The sequence below is a fragment of the Lepidochelys olivacea genome (assembly GCF_965140295.1).
Source record: "Lepidochelys olivacea isolate rLepOli2 genome assembly, chromosome: 3".
Taxonomy (NCBI): Eukaryota; Metazoa; Chordata; order Testudines; family Cheloniidae; genus Lepidochelys; species Lepidochelys olivacea.
The window spans coordinates 97013818-97028208 of record NC_140413.1 but is presented as its reverse complement, the minus strand read 5'-3'; the positions used below and the strand labels follow the sequence as shown (position 1 = coordinate 97028208).

Sequence of the window (14391 nt, the reverse complement as noted above, 5' to 3'; positions counted from 1 at the left end):
ACTCGGGGGGCCCTGCTGGCTCGATGGGAGCTGCTAAGGGAAAAAGTTTCCGACGCTCATGCACGCGGCGCATGCACACCTAATGTGGAATGGATGTGAACAAGCACTTGAAGAAGAACTTGTGTATGCATGTGTTCAGCAACCACAGATCCAAATTGGGGCGGTGGCCACCCCCCTTCTTCGGCACAAGGAAATAGGAGAGTTGAAACTACGGCCATGGTAGCTGCACGGGACACATTCTGTGGCAGCCTTACGGAGGAAGGTGTTCACTTTCTCTCGGGGGAGATTGCAATGGGAAGGATACCTACGGCCACCATGGGGCAGGCCACAAGGAGGGAATGAGAGGAACTCTATGGGGTACCCCTGGTGAACAACATGCAGCACCCAGCAGTTGGTAGTGATCTTGTCCCAGTTGTGGGCAAACAGGGCAAGAAGTCCCCTGAAAATGATCAGAGGTGCTGTGGGAGGAGTGGAGTGAGGTTCGTGGGTCTCGGAGGAAGAGTCAAAAGGACTGCTTGGATGAATGTTGTGAGAAGTTAGAGGTGGTGGAAGTGGCAACGGCAGAATAGCGAGGTCACTATGTGCGTGGGCTTTGGCGAAATGGGTCTGCAGGTGTTGAGGGTAGGGCTGGTAGGCAGTGTGAGGGTGGGGTCGGAAGGACGACCGCCGTTGCCTGCAATTTGGGGCCAGGACATAGATACCAAGCGACCAGAGGGTGGCACAGGAGTCTTTAAGACTTATCCATTTTATCGCTGAAGAGTTTGTGGTTGTCAAAGGGAAGGTCCTCTAGGATGGTCTGGACCTGCTTGGGAAAGCCAGAGGACTGAAGCCAGGAATCCGGGTGGAGCACCACCCCAGACACCAGAGAGCGCAATGTGGAGTCAGCAACATCAACCGCGGCTTGGAAGGCCACTTTGGCAACTAGCTTAACCTCGACCAACAGGGCCTGAAAATCCTGCTGTTTCTCTGTCGGGAGAAAGGCCTGGAACTCCGTCAACTTGGATTAAGAGAGGAAGTCGTACTCCGCCAAGATGGCTTGGTAGTTGGCAGTGAAGAACTGGAGGCTTACGAAGGAGTAGACCTTGTGCCCTTGCAGGTCAAGTTTCTTCACCACCTGATGAGGAGGGGTGGCCTTAAGGTGTTGCTGTTGGGCACACTCAGTCGCTGCATGAACCATGAGCAAGTTGGGAGACAGGTGAGTAAACAGGAAGTCCGTACCCTTAGATGGCACAAAGTACCGGCATTCCGCTCACTTTGGGGTACGGGCACAGGAAGCCGGGGTGTGCCAGACTCCTTGAGCTGGCTGTAGGATGGCTTTGTGGCTAGGTAGGGCAGTACAAGAAGGCCCAGAAGGTTGCAGGATGTCCAGGAACTGGTTCTGTGGGTCCTGAACGTCTTCCACGGGAAGGTTGAGAGCTGCAGCCATGCGCCAAAGCAGGTCCTGGTACTGACTGTGACGTTGCACTCTATATGATTTTATGAAAATATGCTAATGAGTAAATATAATGTAACTGAAATATGCTTCCAACAAAAGGTCTCTTGTAAAGTATCATTACAAAGCTTATAATCTACTGAGTGTGGTCATCCTATTTGTATAAATGTATCACTCTTGTCTCTGAAACTAGAAATATGAAATATAACTCTGAAGGCCTATTGTAATTATGCAGTGTGGGCCAATAATGGTGGTTTGGTAACTTGATGGCTCCCATTAACCAGGACAATTGACTGTAGATGTCTGTGTTTATTTGTAAGTCTTCCTCTATACCTGTGTGCTGGCAAGTGGGTAATGAAGTCATACAGTGACATGTGATCATCCGTCTTTAACCCGGTGCTTTTCCATTTAGAAGGAGGGGTGGGAACCCAGAGAGGGACAAAGGATTCCCACCTTGTGCAAAAGATATATAAGGGAGTGGAACAGAACAAAGGGGGCTGAAGTCCTGAGAAATCCCCTAGCTACCACCTGAGCTGGAACAAGGGCTGTACCAGGGGAAAGGATTGGGCCCAGACTAGGAAGGAGTCCAGTCTGTGATAGAAGCTTACTGAAATATCTGAGGGTGAGACTTTATCTGTATTCAGTTTTCTTACTGTATTAGGCTTAGACTTGTGTGTTTTATTTTATTTTGCTTGGTAATTCACTTTGTTCTGTCTGTTATTACTTGGAACCACTTAAATCCTACTTTTTATATTTACTAAAATCACTTTTTACTTATTAATTAATCCAGAGTTTGAATTAATTCCTGGGGGGGGCGGGTGGAACAGCTGCGCATCTCTCTCTATCAGTGTTATAGAGGGAAAACATTTGATGCGTTTACCCTGTATAAGCTTTATAAAGGGTAAAATGGATTTATTTGGGGTTTGGACCCCATTGGGAGCTGGGTACCTGAGTGTTGGAGACAGGAGCACTTCTTAAGCTGTTTTCAGTTAAGCCTGCAGCTTGTGGGGGACGTGGTTCAGACCTGGGTCTGTGTTTGCAGCAGGCTAGCGTGTCTGGCACAACCAGGCAGGGCACTGAAGTCCCAAGCTGGCAGGGAAAACGGGTTCAGAGGTAGTCTCAGCACATCAGGTGGCAATTCCCAAAGGGGGTTTCTGTGATCCAACCCGTCACACTGACTATGGTCGTCGCGGGGGAAGGAAGGCAGGATAAGCATGTCGTCCACTGACGAGGAGGCTCCAGTAAGGACCAGCGGTGTCAGTGGTGGGTGCTGTGACTTCCCAGGGTTTGTCGCAGACAGAAGGAGAGGCGGTGCAGGCAGGGTACGGCCGGTGAGGTGGCAGCAATGGTACCCCGCTGTCCTGGTAAGGATCCCAAGCAGGCCAGTAGGGCCAGGCATATGGGTCACTGGGCATTGGTGGCTGTTAGGATATAGATATTCAGGTCTGTCTGTAAAGGCCTATACTCTAAGAATTTAGGTGTATTCTTATCACTTGGCTAGTTACAGAGGTACAAAAGAGAATCAAAATCACTGTCTGCCAGTGTAGGGGCCTTCTCTTACTGTGACAGTTAGAGGCCCTGTTCTTAGGCTAAGATCTTTGGCTAAGCAGCAGAGGCAGCCATAAGCTGGGAAGCGAATGGTCAGATCCTCACATTCCAAACTAGTCACATTGAAATAAGGTGCTATTGGGCTGTTAGGAATACAATCCTGTCCTGATAATGCCTATCGCCTCCAGAGAAAGGGAAGTGCCTAGAAGATGTAAAAGGAAACTTAGTTTGATAGCATCCTGTCTGGCAAGAACTCACTTATCAATAGCTGGGATGTGAAATCCTCACTTCTGTGTTGTTTTGTCATTATAGTTCCCACTTTGCTATTGTTTGTCTGTATAATCTCTGTCTGGTTCTGTGATTGTTCCTGTCTGCTGTATAATTAATTTTGCTGGGTGTAAACTAATTAAAGTGGTGGGATATAATTGGTTACATAATCATGTTACAATATGTTAGGATTGGTTAGTTAAATTTCAGGAAAATGATTGGTTAAGGTATAGCAAAGCAGAACTCAAGTTTTACTATATAGTCTGCAGTCAATCAGGAAGTGAGGGGGTAGGGGTGTGTGGGGGAAATGGGAACAGGGAATGTGGGTAAGGAAATTGGAATCATGTTTTGCTAAAGGGGGAGATGGGAACAAGGAATGTGGGTAAGGAAACTGGAATAATGTTTGGCTAAGGGCAGGAATGGGAACAGGGACACAGGTGTAAGGCTCTGTGGTGTCAGAGCTGGGAAGGAGGATATTAAGGAAGGAAACTGGAATCATGCTTGCTGGAAGTTCACCCCAATAAACATCGAATTGTTTGCACCTTTGGACTTTGGGTATTGTTGCTCTCTGTTCATGCGAGAAGGACCAGGGAAGGAAGCGGGTGAAGGAATAAGCCCCCTAACAGTGGCCCCCAGGGGTAATGAAACCACGCCTCGGTGGAAGGGCCATACACCTGAGGAGACAGCTAGCACTGAGGGTCCGGGCTATAGGAGCGTGTGTTGGATCATATTAAAGAAGTTCTGTATTAAAATCACAAATGAGTTTGATTCCCCAGAGTTTAAATTCCAGGGTATTACTAATTAAGAGGTCTCTTGGTTTTTGGTACTGTTTCTCTCCCTCTATGTGTGAAACTTGCAAGCTGCTAATTGTGTTAGTACATTCTAAGACAGAGTCTGTTCTCAAAGCAGTTCACAGAGAGAGAGAGACTCAAAACAATACTCTAACAACAGAAACAGCACCCAGAGACTCCCTGCCCTTTTGTTGTATTAACCATTGTGATTAAAATAGAGATAGAGGATGTATGTGGATGGATGCTTGGTGTGGATAATAACTGAATGATCAGGGAGGTGCCAGCCTAAGAATCCAGTGTCCATCGGCTGAAGAAGGCGTCAAGTGGAAATAATCAGAGGATCCCCCCCGGTGGGCAGACTGGAATCCACCCAACAGCCTCAAGGATGGGAGAACCAAAGAACAAGATAACATCTTGGAGCCATCAGGAATGTGCTATCTGCTGATTGATTCAGCAACAGCATGATGAAGCAATTCCCATAGACTGGCATAGGAAGAAATTCCTATAAAAATAGACTCTAAAAAGTGAGAACTTTGGGGTCTGATTCTGCAAACCAACTTCCAGGAGCATCAGATGAGCATCTGACAAGGCCCTGCTCCCTCCTCATGTCCAGGCCACCTGGCCAGTGGCTTGGCATGAGCAACTCTAAGGCTGGTAACTATGATAACAACCTTGCAGAACCTGTGTGTGTGTGTGTGTGTATGAATGAATGAATGAATGAATGAATGTGAGAATAAATTTGAGATTGAATGGAATGTTATAACTATAACTAACTGCTTACTATGATTCTTTCTGTATTCACAATAAATGTGGTATTTTGCCTTTTTCCCTTTAATAAGATCCTGCTGGTTTTTATTTTATTGGTACAACATTTTGGTGGAGAATTGCGAAAGGGGGAATATTGGTAAAAAACCTCAGTTATTGTAAATATTGGTGTGCACACCGCCAGCTCTAGTGAGCTAGGCATTTCTATTAGGTTAACCAGACCTGCTGGCCTCCGAGAAGGTAGCAGGGGACCTGCTGGCCTCCGAGAAGGTAGCAGGAAAAACAGATTAAACCAGACCTGCTGGCCTCCGAGAAGGTAGCAGGAAAAACAGATTAAACCAGACCTGCTGGCCTCCGAGAAGGTAGCAGGAGACCTGCTGGCCTCCGAGAAGGTAGTAGGGATGGCCTCCGAGAAGGTAGCAGGAAAAACAGATTAAACCAGACCTGCTGGCCTCCGAGAAGGTAGCAGGAAAAACAGATTAAACCAGACCTGCTGGCCTCCGAGAAGGTAGCAGGGGACCTGCTGGCCTCCGAGAAGGTAGTAGGGAAAACAGATTAAACCAGACCTGCTGGCCTCCGAGAAGGTAGCAGGGGACCTGCTGGCCTCCGAGAAGGTAGCAGGAAAAACAGATTAAACCAGACCTGCTGGCCTCCGAGAAGGTAGCAGGGGACCTGCTGGCCTCCGAGAAGGTAGTAGGGAAAACAGATTAAACCAGACCTGCTGGCCTCCGAGAAGGTAGCAGGGGACCTGCTGGCCTCCGAGAAGGTAGCAGGGAAGAACAGGTTAACCGGACCTGCTGGCCTCCGAGAAGGTAGCAGGGAGAAACAGGTTAACCGGACCTGCTGGCCTCCGAGAAGGTAGCAGGGGAAAAACGCATAGATTAAGCTATGATTTCAGAATCTAGGCTGTGTCACTTGCTAAGTAATACCAGCAGTGACAAAGAGATTGAAATATCCATGTTAAGATGTTTAAAAGAAAACAGGGTAAGCGAGTACCAGAGGGAGGAATGGAGTCAGAAGGAACTCCAACCTCACCTTTTGTTAAAGAAATTACACCTTTTAAACAAATCCTTCAAAAATTTGGGCACAGTCCTTGGACTAAACAAGCCCTAGCTGATGTCTGCACTATTTCGGACCTAGAGGATAGATTGGCTCAGTATATCCTCATATACAAACCTTCTAGTGCTGCCAAAAGAGATGCAGCAGCAATTTGGTTGTTGTGGGAGGCATGTAAGGATTCTTCCCTCCGCTTGTCTTCATGTAAAGAGGAAAAGGCACAAACGGAAAAGGGAGCAGACAATTGGAAGGTGCTGGCTACAAATATCCAAAGCCAGCTGAAAATAGTGAAAGAGGCACTCCAGGAATACAAAAAGAGTGAAAAAGTTAACTCTGCAGAGGCTGGAGGGACGCAGGTAAAGGGGGAGAAGGCCCTATGTACGGCACCCCCAGGCATAATTACAAAGAGAAAAGAGAGTAAAAAAAAAAGAAAAAAAAAGTTAACTCTGCAGAGGCTGGAGGGAATTAAGCAGTTAAACTTTGTATTTCACCCAAACAACTTTTAACCGAAAATGTTAAAAAGGAAAAGTGTTAGAGCATTCTTGGTTTCTTTGCAGCCATTCTGAAAGAAAAATGGGCCCTTTTCCAAAGGAATGTCTGTAAATTAGCCAGGCAAAAATAAACTGATTAAAATCATTTGACTGGACAATTTAGTCAAATTTGCTAAAAGAACATAAGAGGGTTCTATTGGAACTTAACTGCCTCAAATGTATAAAGGGAATGTAAGATGTAAAAAACAGAGCAGTGTGGAAGGGATGTTAAGGAAAAGAAAATGTGTATGTATCTGTCTGTGTGTGTGTAAATATGTAAAGTTCTAAGGACCAGTTAGTTTTGTTTTTGTTTTAAATAATGCCACTAAAAATCCATTTGACTCTTTAATTCAAAGTTGCAAAACTGACAGACCTTTTTGCTAGACACAGGTAATTAGTGTTGTTTGGCTTTGGGATTTGGCATTTAACCCTTAAAAGGTAACTCAATGCTTTACAAAATTTAAAATGTTTTTAAGTTGTGGCTGCAGCAGGGCAGTCAAAATCAGGAGAATATAAAAAAAAAATTTGGATTCTTTTTGTTTGTTTTTTGTTTGTTTGTTTTTGTAACAAAATAGCAGATGAGAGTTGTAGTAAAAAAAAAAAATTAAAAAAGACAGTGCCTCTCTGAAGCAACAGCAGGGGTGAGGTGCACAAAACAAAAAGGAGCAATGTTAGAAACACTGTGTCTTAAAATGGCTCTGAGTAATCAGACTGTCACTTTGATAAAGGTACATGAAAACTCTGTAAGCAAAAAAAAGAAATAGTGACACCTTATGTAAAAATGGATCTGGATAATGTTATAGAAGTTAAACTATGGAAGGAATGTGCATTTGCCCCAGAACATGTGCAGGGTATATTGTAGAAGGGGCAAAAGAAATGCAAACATACCATGCTACTTAATTGAAATGCTATTAGGGCTCCAAAGGGAGCCACAATAGGTTGGGTTTTCTTTTTCAGATTGCTGTGTGTTTTGGAAGCAGAAGTTAAAAGTAATCAAAACTCTGGTGAAAGTTGATTGTGTCCCTTTTAAGATAGAGTCTCTGAGCTGCTGATGGCTTTAAATCCAAAAGCAGGAAGTTTCTGTGAAAATGCAAATTACCTAAATGATAAAGGAAGGAAAGAACTAGCAGCACAAAGGAGCTGCAGATAAAGGACATACCTAGTCAGCAAACAAATTGTCTAAATAAAAGGCATGGGATAACAAGATAATTTTAATAAATTTAATGATAATAAGTATCCCTGTAACAACGTATAGTGTGTATGATTTTTGGAAAAATCCTTTAAGGTCGTATGGTAATGATGCTTCTCAGTTATTACCTGTAAATAAAACTTAAAGCTTAACACAGCAGGAAAAACATTATAAACTTGGTCTGCTGTATAAGAAGGAAAACTCAGGGATTTAATGACTAAACAGTGGGATAATTTCCCCATAACCCTTAAAAGATAAAAGCCTTTGAAACCTGGCCTGCCTATAGAACAAAAACAGGAAAATATGGGGGCAATTTCTCTGTTTTGCCTGCAATCAGCAAGGGTATTTGTAAAAGAAATATTTTAAGCAATAATCTGCCACCCCAAAAGGGGTAGAAACATGTTCTTTTTGTCTTTCAGAAAATCAGGAAAAGCTGCCAGCTGAAAAGCAACCCAATACCATGAATCTACTGTCACAATAGAAATTGTGTTCTGTGTTCTATGTTTTGTCTTGTGTTTTGTGTTGTTGCTAGCACTGTTGTGTGTTTAAAAAAAAAAAAATACTGAAGACCTGCAGGAACTTAAAAATAAATTAAGCTTTCTGTCCCAGCTACAGGACAGCCTGATACAAAAACAAGTACATGCCAAAGTAGACTTGGTCCAAATTGGTCTGGGTAACCTAAAAGGCCAATGGAATCTTTAGTAATGGCTTAATACTACCACATGGCTTATCCATAAGAAAAAAAAAATATTAGAAATAGGAAACTACACAGGCATAGCTATGGGATGCACTGAAATGCAGATACTTGCACTAGCTACTTTGGAACACAAAATGTTCTGGGTCATATTGGGAAATATTAAGGGTTTGATGCATTTGTTAAAAAAGAAAGAGATAATTGTTTGACACTTATCAATATGAATGGATGCAATATGTTTCCAGTATTGTAAACCAGACTTGTTAATGGGAGAAATTGTTGTCAAAATTGCACACCAACAGTCCCTGGAGGCAAAGGTATTGAAGGTTAACCCACTCCCCATATTACACATGGGATCCTTTTGGCTACCCTGGACCTTGAGCCAGTGGGCTGGGGAGGGAGGGAAGCTATTGGACACTAGAGGTTGTACCGAATGGACTCCTCAAAAGTGGGTGTGCCTCACCTTGCCTGTTGCCCCAGAACCTTGTAGTAAAGATACATCACTAGGATCATGTATGTGGCATGAATTGGAATCACAAACTCAAATTGTCTCACAGTACCTTCTCTTGAATAGGCTACATAGAAAGTGACACTGACGATTATAAATCTTAGTGTCAAAAGGGGGATTATGTTGGATCATATTAAAGAAGTTCTGTATTAAAATCACAAATGAGTTTGATTCCCCAGAGTTTAAATTCCAGGGTATTACTAATTAAGAGGTCTCTTGGTTTTTGGTACTGTTTCTCTCCCTCTATGTGTGAAACTTGCAAGCTGCTAATTGTGTTAGTACATTCTAAGACAGAGTCTGTTCTCAAAGCAGTTCACAGAGAGAGAGAGACTCAAAACAATACTCTAACAACAGAAACAGCACCCAGAGACTCCCTGCCCTTTTGTTGTATTAACCATTGTGATTAAAATAGAGATAGAGGATGTATGTGGATGGATGCTTGGTGTGGATAATAACTGAATGATCAGGGAGGTGCCAGCCTAAGAATCCAGTGTCCATCGGCTGAAGAAGGCGTCAAGTGGAAATAATCAGAGGATCCCCCCCGGTGGGCAGACTGGAATCCACCCAACAGCCTCAAGGATGGGAGAACCAAAGAACAAGATAACATCTTGGAGCCATCAGGAATGTGCTATCTGCTGATTGATTCAGCAACAGCATGATGAAGCAATTCCCATAGACTGGCATAGGAAGAAATTCCTATAAAAATAGACTCTAAAAAGTGAGAACTTTGGGGTCTGATTCTGCAAACCAACTTCCAGGAGCATCAGATGAGCATCTGACAAGGCCCTGCTCCCTCCTCATGTCCAGGCCACCTGGCCAGTGGCTTGGCATGAGCAACTCTAAGGCTGGTAACTATGATAACAACCTTGCAGAACCTGTGTGTGTGTGTGTGTGTATGAATGAATGAATGAATGAATGAATGTGAGAATAAATTTGAGATTGAATGGAATGTTATAACTATAACTAACTGCTTACTATGATTCTTTCTGTATTCACAATAAATGTGGTATTTTGCCTTTTTCCCTTTAATAAGATCCTGCTGGTTTTTATTTTATTGGTACAACACGTGCGGGGGAGAATGTGGGGTCCAGCTTGGAGGACCACTCAGAATCTGAGGATGGGTCCAGCAGAGATAGGGCCATTGATGCTGTCAGCGCAAGATGGGGTGGAACAGGGTGCTCCTGGAGCAGAAGAGGGTCAGCCACTGGCGGTATTGACAGTGTGAGGCAGAGAAAAGCAGGGTGCTGCTGCAACAGGAAAGGTTCATCTGCTGGAGATGGAAGCCTCAAGGCGACCGGAGACCTGGGTGCCGAGGGGAGCCAGCATATGGCAGCATGAGCTCTGACATAGGCGTCAGTGAGGACAAGCATCGTGGTGTGCGTGGGTCGGGGCGTGAAAGTCCGGATGGCCCTGGCAGCATCGACAGTGCTGGAGATGAAGGCGATGGACCAGTTACCACGGCTGGAGGTGGCTCTGGCAGTTCACGGCGGCGCTTGGACTTATGCTCTGTATGAGATTTCTTAGGAGGCAGAGCAGCCGTGTTGACATGCGACTTCTCACCTGACCTGGAGGAAGGCTTGAGGAAGCAATGCAGCATTTAGAGGTGGTCCGCATTAGGAAGCCACCCTTATGCCCATATCCATGTTTCTTATGTTCCCCGTAGGCCTGCAGCGGCTGTGTCGATTCCACTGGTGCTGCATGGGAAGGGCCCGCTCCAGCAGATCCGACAGTGCCAGATCCGATTGCACCGTGGACACATAGTCTCCTCCATCAGGTGTTTGTGGAGGCAAAGTTCCCTAGCTTTCTGAGTTCGAGGCGGGAATGACCGGCAGACTGAGCAGCTGGCGACAACGTGGGCTTTGCAGGGAAAATAGAGACAGCGCTGATGCTCATCGCTCACAGAAAAGGAGCGCAAGCACAGAGCACAGGATGGGGGAGTGCCCTGCAAGGGGAAAAAAGTCCAATAGGGGAGACCTAACTAACTAAAAACTGGTAGATAACTATATACAACTAGAAAAACTATTTACAGAAGTTCGGAAGGAACGGACAAGATTTTCTGAGTGGACTAAGAGCAAGAGGGGTTCCGTCTCTGGCCATGCAGCAGTAAGAGGGAACTGGAGCGGCGTCGACCCACACAGCCTCTTAAAGCCTTGGACACACCACACGGCCAACAGAAACTACTACAAGCAGTTCCAGTTCCGGCGCATGGCACGCATATGGAATTCATATAGGGGCCATCACTCGAAGAACTTGTGTTACAAAAACAAAAATAATGGAGTTTGTGTTTAAAAATCTTAAACACATTGTCACAGCTGTACTTTAAGATCCAAAAGCCTACCGTACAAAGGGAATTTGTTCAGTGGCCTTTAGCATGAAAATGTAATGAACAATACTGCTATCACATAACCCCTATGATGTTTGACAACAGTGCTCACAGCTGAGGCCTCCCCAATCCCTCCATAATGTTACAATAGCCTCTTTTTAAGGGGAGACATATTGACTGCTTAATTCCTTCTCTGTATAGTTAGACTTGCCTATCAACAGAGATGCACAGTTTTTAACTTAAGGTGCATTTTTAAACTGATTTATTTAACCCAGTGCAAAAGGCTGAGTGGACACTGAATATCAATTTAAACTCAGCTTAATTTAGTTTATCTTAAATAGATTAGAAACAGGTTTAAACTAAATGGAAGGAGGTATGACCTAGCACGGGGGTGGACAAACTTTTTGGCCCAAGGGCCACATCGGGGTGCGAAACTGTATGGAGGGCCAGGTAAGGAAGGCTGTGCCTCCTCAAAGAGCCTGGTCCCTGTCCCCTATCCGCCCCCTCCCACTTCCCACCCCCTGACTACCCCCCTCAGAACCTCCCACTCATCCAACCTCCCCACCCCGCTCCTTTTCCCCTGACCGCCCCCCCCGGGACATCCCCCTCGTTCCCCATCCCCTACCCCGCCAGAACCTCTGCCCCATCCAACTGCTCCCTGTCCCCTGAATGCCCCCCCGGGACCTCCTGCCCCTTACCCAACTCCCCACCCCCTTACCATGCTGCTCAGAGCAGCATGTCTGGCAGCTGCCCGACCAGAGCTAGACACACTGCCGCTCTGTGCTGCAGGACCGTGCTGCTCATGTGGCAGCGTAGCTGCAGGGGAAGGGGTATAGCAGGGGAGGGGCCAGGGACTAGCCTCCCTGGCCAGGAGCTCAGGGGCCGGGCAGGACGGTCCCGCGGGCCAGATGTGGCTCGCAGGCCGTAGTTTGCCCACCTCTGACCTAGCAGATAGAGCACTTAACTCAGATGCCAGAGACCTTTGTTCTATTCCCGGCTCTGCTGATGTCTGACCTTGGGCAAGTCACACTTCATGGCTCTCTGCCTCAGTGTCCCCATCTGTAGCATGGAGATAATGATCCTGACTTCCTTTGTAAAGTGCTTTAAGATCTATTGATGACAAGAGTATGTGTGAGTAAGGTATTATTATTACAGTAAACTGAAATAAGCTACTTTAAACAGAAATAAGAACATCTGCATAGGGGTTTACACCTGTTCAAACTGGTGAAAACTAATATGTAGACAAGGCCTTAGAAACACGAGACACAAGGTGAAGAAAAGCTAAAAAGAAAAAAGCTAAAAACCCACGAAAGCTTATGCTCCAATATGTCTGTTAAGTTTATAGATGCCACAGGACTCTTTGCCGTAAAAACAGATGTGATTCTTAAATTTATCCTAACTACAGCCTAAGACCCAACCCTGCAATGAGCTCTACTAAGGCCTAATTAATTATCAGAAACAAATTCAATACAATCCACAGGGGTGTATAACAGTAGTTTAGAACTGAACTATATATACATACAGTAGATCAGGTTACAGAGTAGCAGCCATGTTAGGCTGTATCCCTAAAAAGAACAGGAGGACTTGTGGCACCTTAGAGACTAACAAATTTATTAGAGCATAAGCTTTCGTGAGCTACAGCTCACTTCATCGAATGCGTAGAGTGGAAAATATAGTGGGGAGATTTTATACACACAGAGAACATGAAACAATGGGTGTTACCATACAGACTGTAACAAGAGTGATCAGGTAAGGTGACCTATTACCAGGAGGACAGCGGGGGGGGGGGGGGGGGAGGGGGGGACCTTTTGTAGTGATAATCAAGGTGGGCCATTTCCAGCAGTTGACAAGAACAGTAGGAGGGGAAATAAACAAGGGGAAATAGTTTACTTTGTGTAATGACCCATCCACTCCCAATCTTTATTCAAGCCTAAGTTAATTGTATCCAGTTTGCAAATTAATTCCAATTCAGTAGTCTCTCGCTGGAGTCTGTTTTTGAAGTTTTTTTTGTTGAAGAATTGCCACTTTTAGGTCTGTAATCAAGTGACCAAAGAGATTGAAGTGTTCTCTGACTGGTTTTTGAATGTTGTAATTCTTGACGTGTGATTTGTGTCCATTTATTCTCTTACGTAGAGACTGTCCAGTTTGGCCAATGTACATGGCAGAGGGGCATTGCTGGCACATGATGGCATATATCACATTGGTAGATGCACAGGTGAACGAGCCTCTGATACTGTGGCTGATGTGATTAGGCCCTGTGATGGTGTCCCCTGAATAGATATGTGGACACAGTTGGCGACGGGCTTTGTTGCAAGGATACTGCTGAATTGGAATTAATTTGCAAAGTAAAACTATTTCCCCTTGTTTATTTCCCCTCCTACTGTTTTTGTCAACTGCTGGAAATGGCCCACCTTGATTATCACTACAAAAGGTCCCCTGCCCATTCCCGCTCTCCTGTTGGTAATAGGTCACCTTACCTGATCACTCTTGTTACAGCCTGTATGGTAACACCCATTGTTTCATGTTCTCTGTGTATATAAAATCTCCCCACTATATTTTCCACCCTATGCATCCGATGAATTGAGCTGTAGCTCATGAAAGCTTATGCTCTTATAAATTTGTTAGTCTTTAAGGTGCCACACAAGTACTCCTTTTCTTTTTACATATACATACATAGTGAGAGAAGGAAAAATGTTTTGTATATACAAAAAAGCCCTTGGAAAATAAGGTTTGTTAGTCAAAAATAACTACAGCCCCAATCTAAATCTGGTGCAACAGCAGCAGTGCACTATGATCAGATTGAAAAAAGAAGAGGAGTACTTGTGGCACCTCAGAGACTAACCAATTTATTTGAGCATAAGCTTTCGAGAGCTACAGCTCACTTTTCAGACATACGGTTATACTCAGTCCTTGGGTAAACTTGTGCAAAGCTACTATCTATGCTGAAATTGCAACCTGTTACATCATGGTTGATCTTGGCTCCAGACTCTTAGTGACTTGCATTTTCTGCTCTGGAGAAGGTGATGACCTTTATCTGTGTGCGTAAGATTGCATCACTTTTAGGGAGACCTGAATCATCTGGTTCACTAAAAAGTAAAACTAACAGCCTATTAATGGCCCATCTACAATTTAAACCCACCAGGGCCTTAGTTTTCAGATTTGCAGTTTGTTTATTTTTATCAAAACCGGACAAGCAAGTTTTGAAGGGCATATGTGTAGTCTCAAAACTAAGAAAACAGTAATGGAAAATTACAGAAGATTTCTCACATACATCTACCAACTAACTTT

The 14391-nt window shown here is 44.7% G+C and overlaps 1 protein-coding gene across 3 annotated transcripts in view; it reads right to left on the bottom strand.

Annotated features, from left to right (window-relative positions):
* Nucleotides 1–14391, bottom strand: part of NCOA7 (nuclear receptor coactivator 7) — a 169323-nt gene that overhangs the window by 91800 nt on the left and 63132 nt on the right. The window lies entirely within an intron of this gene.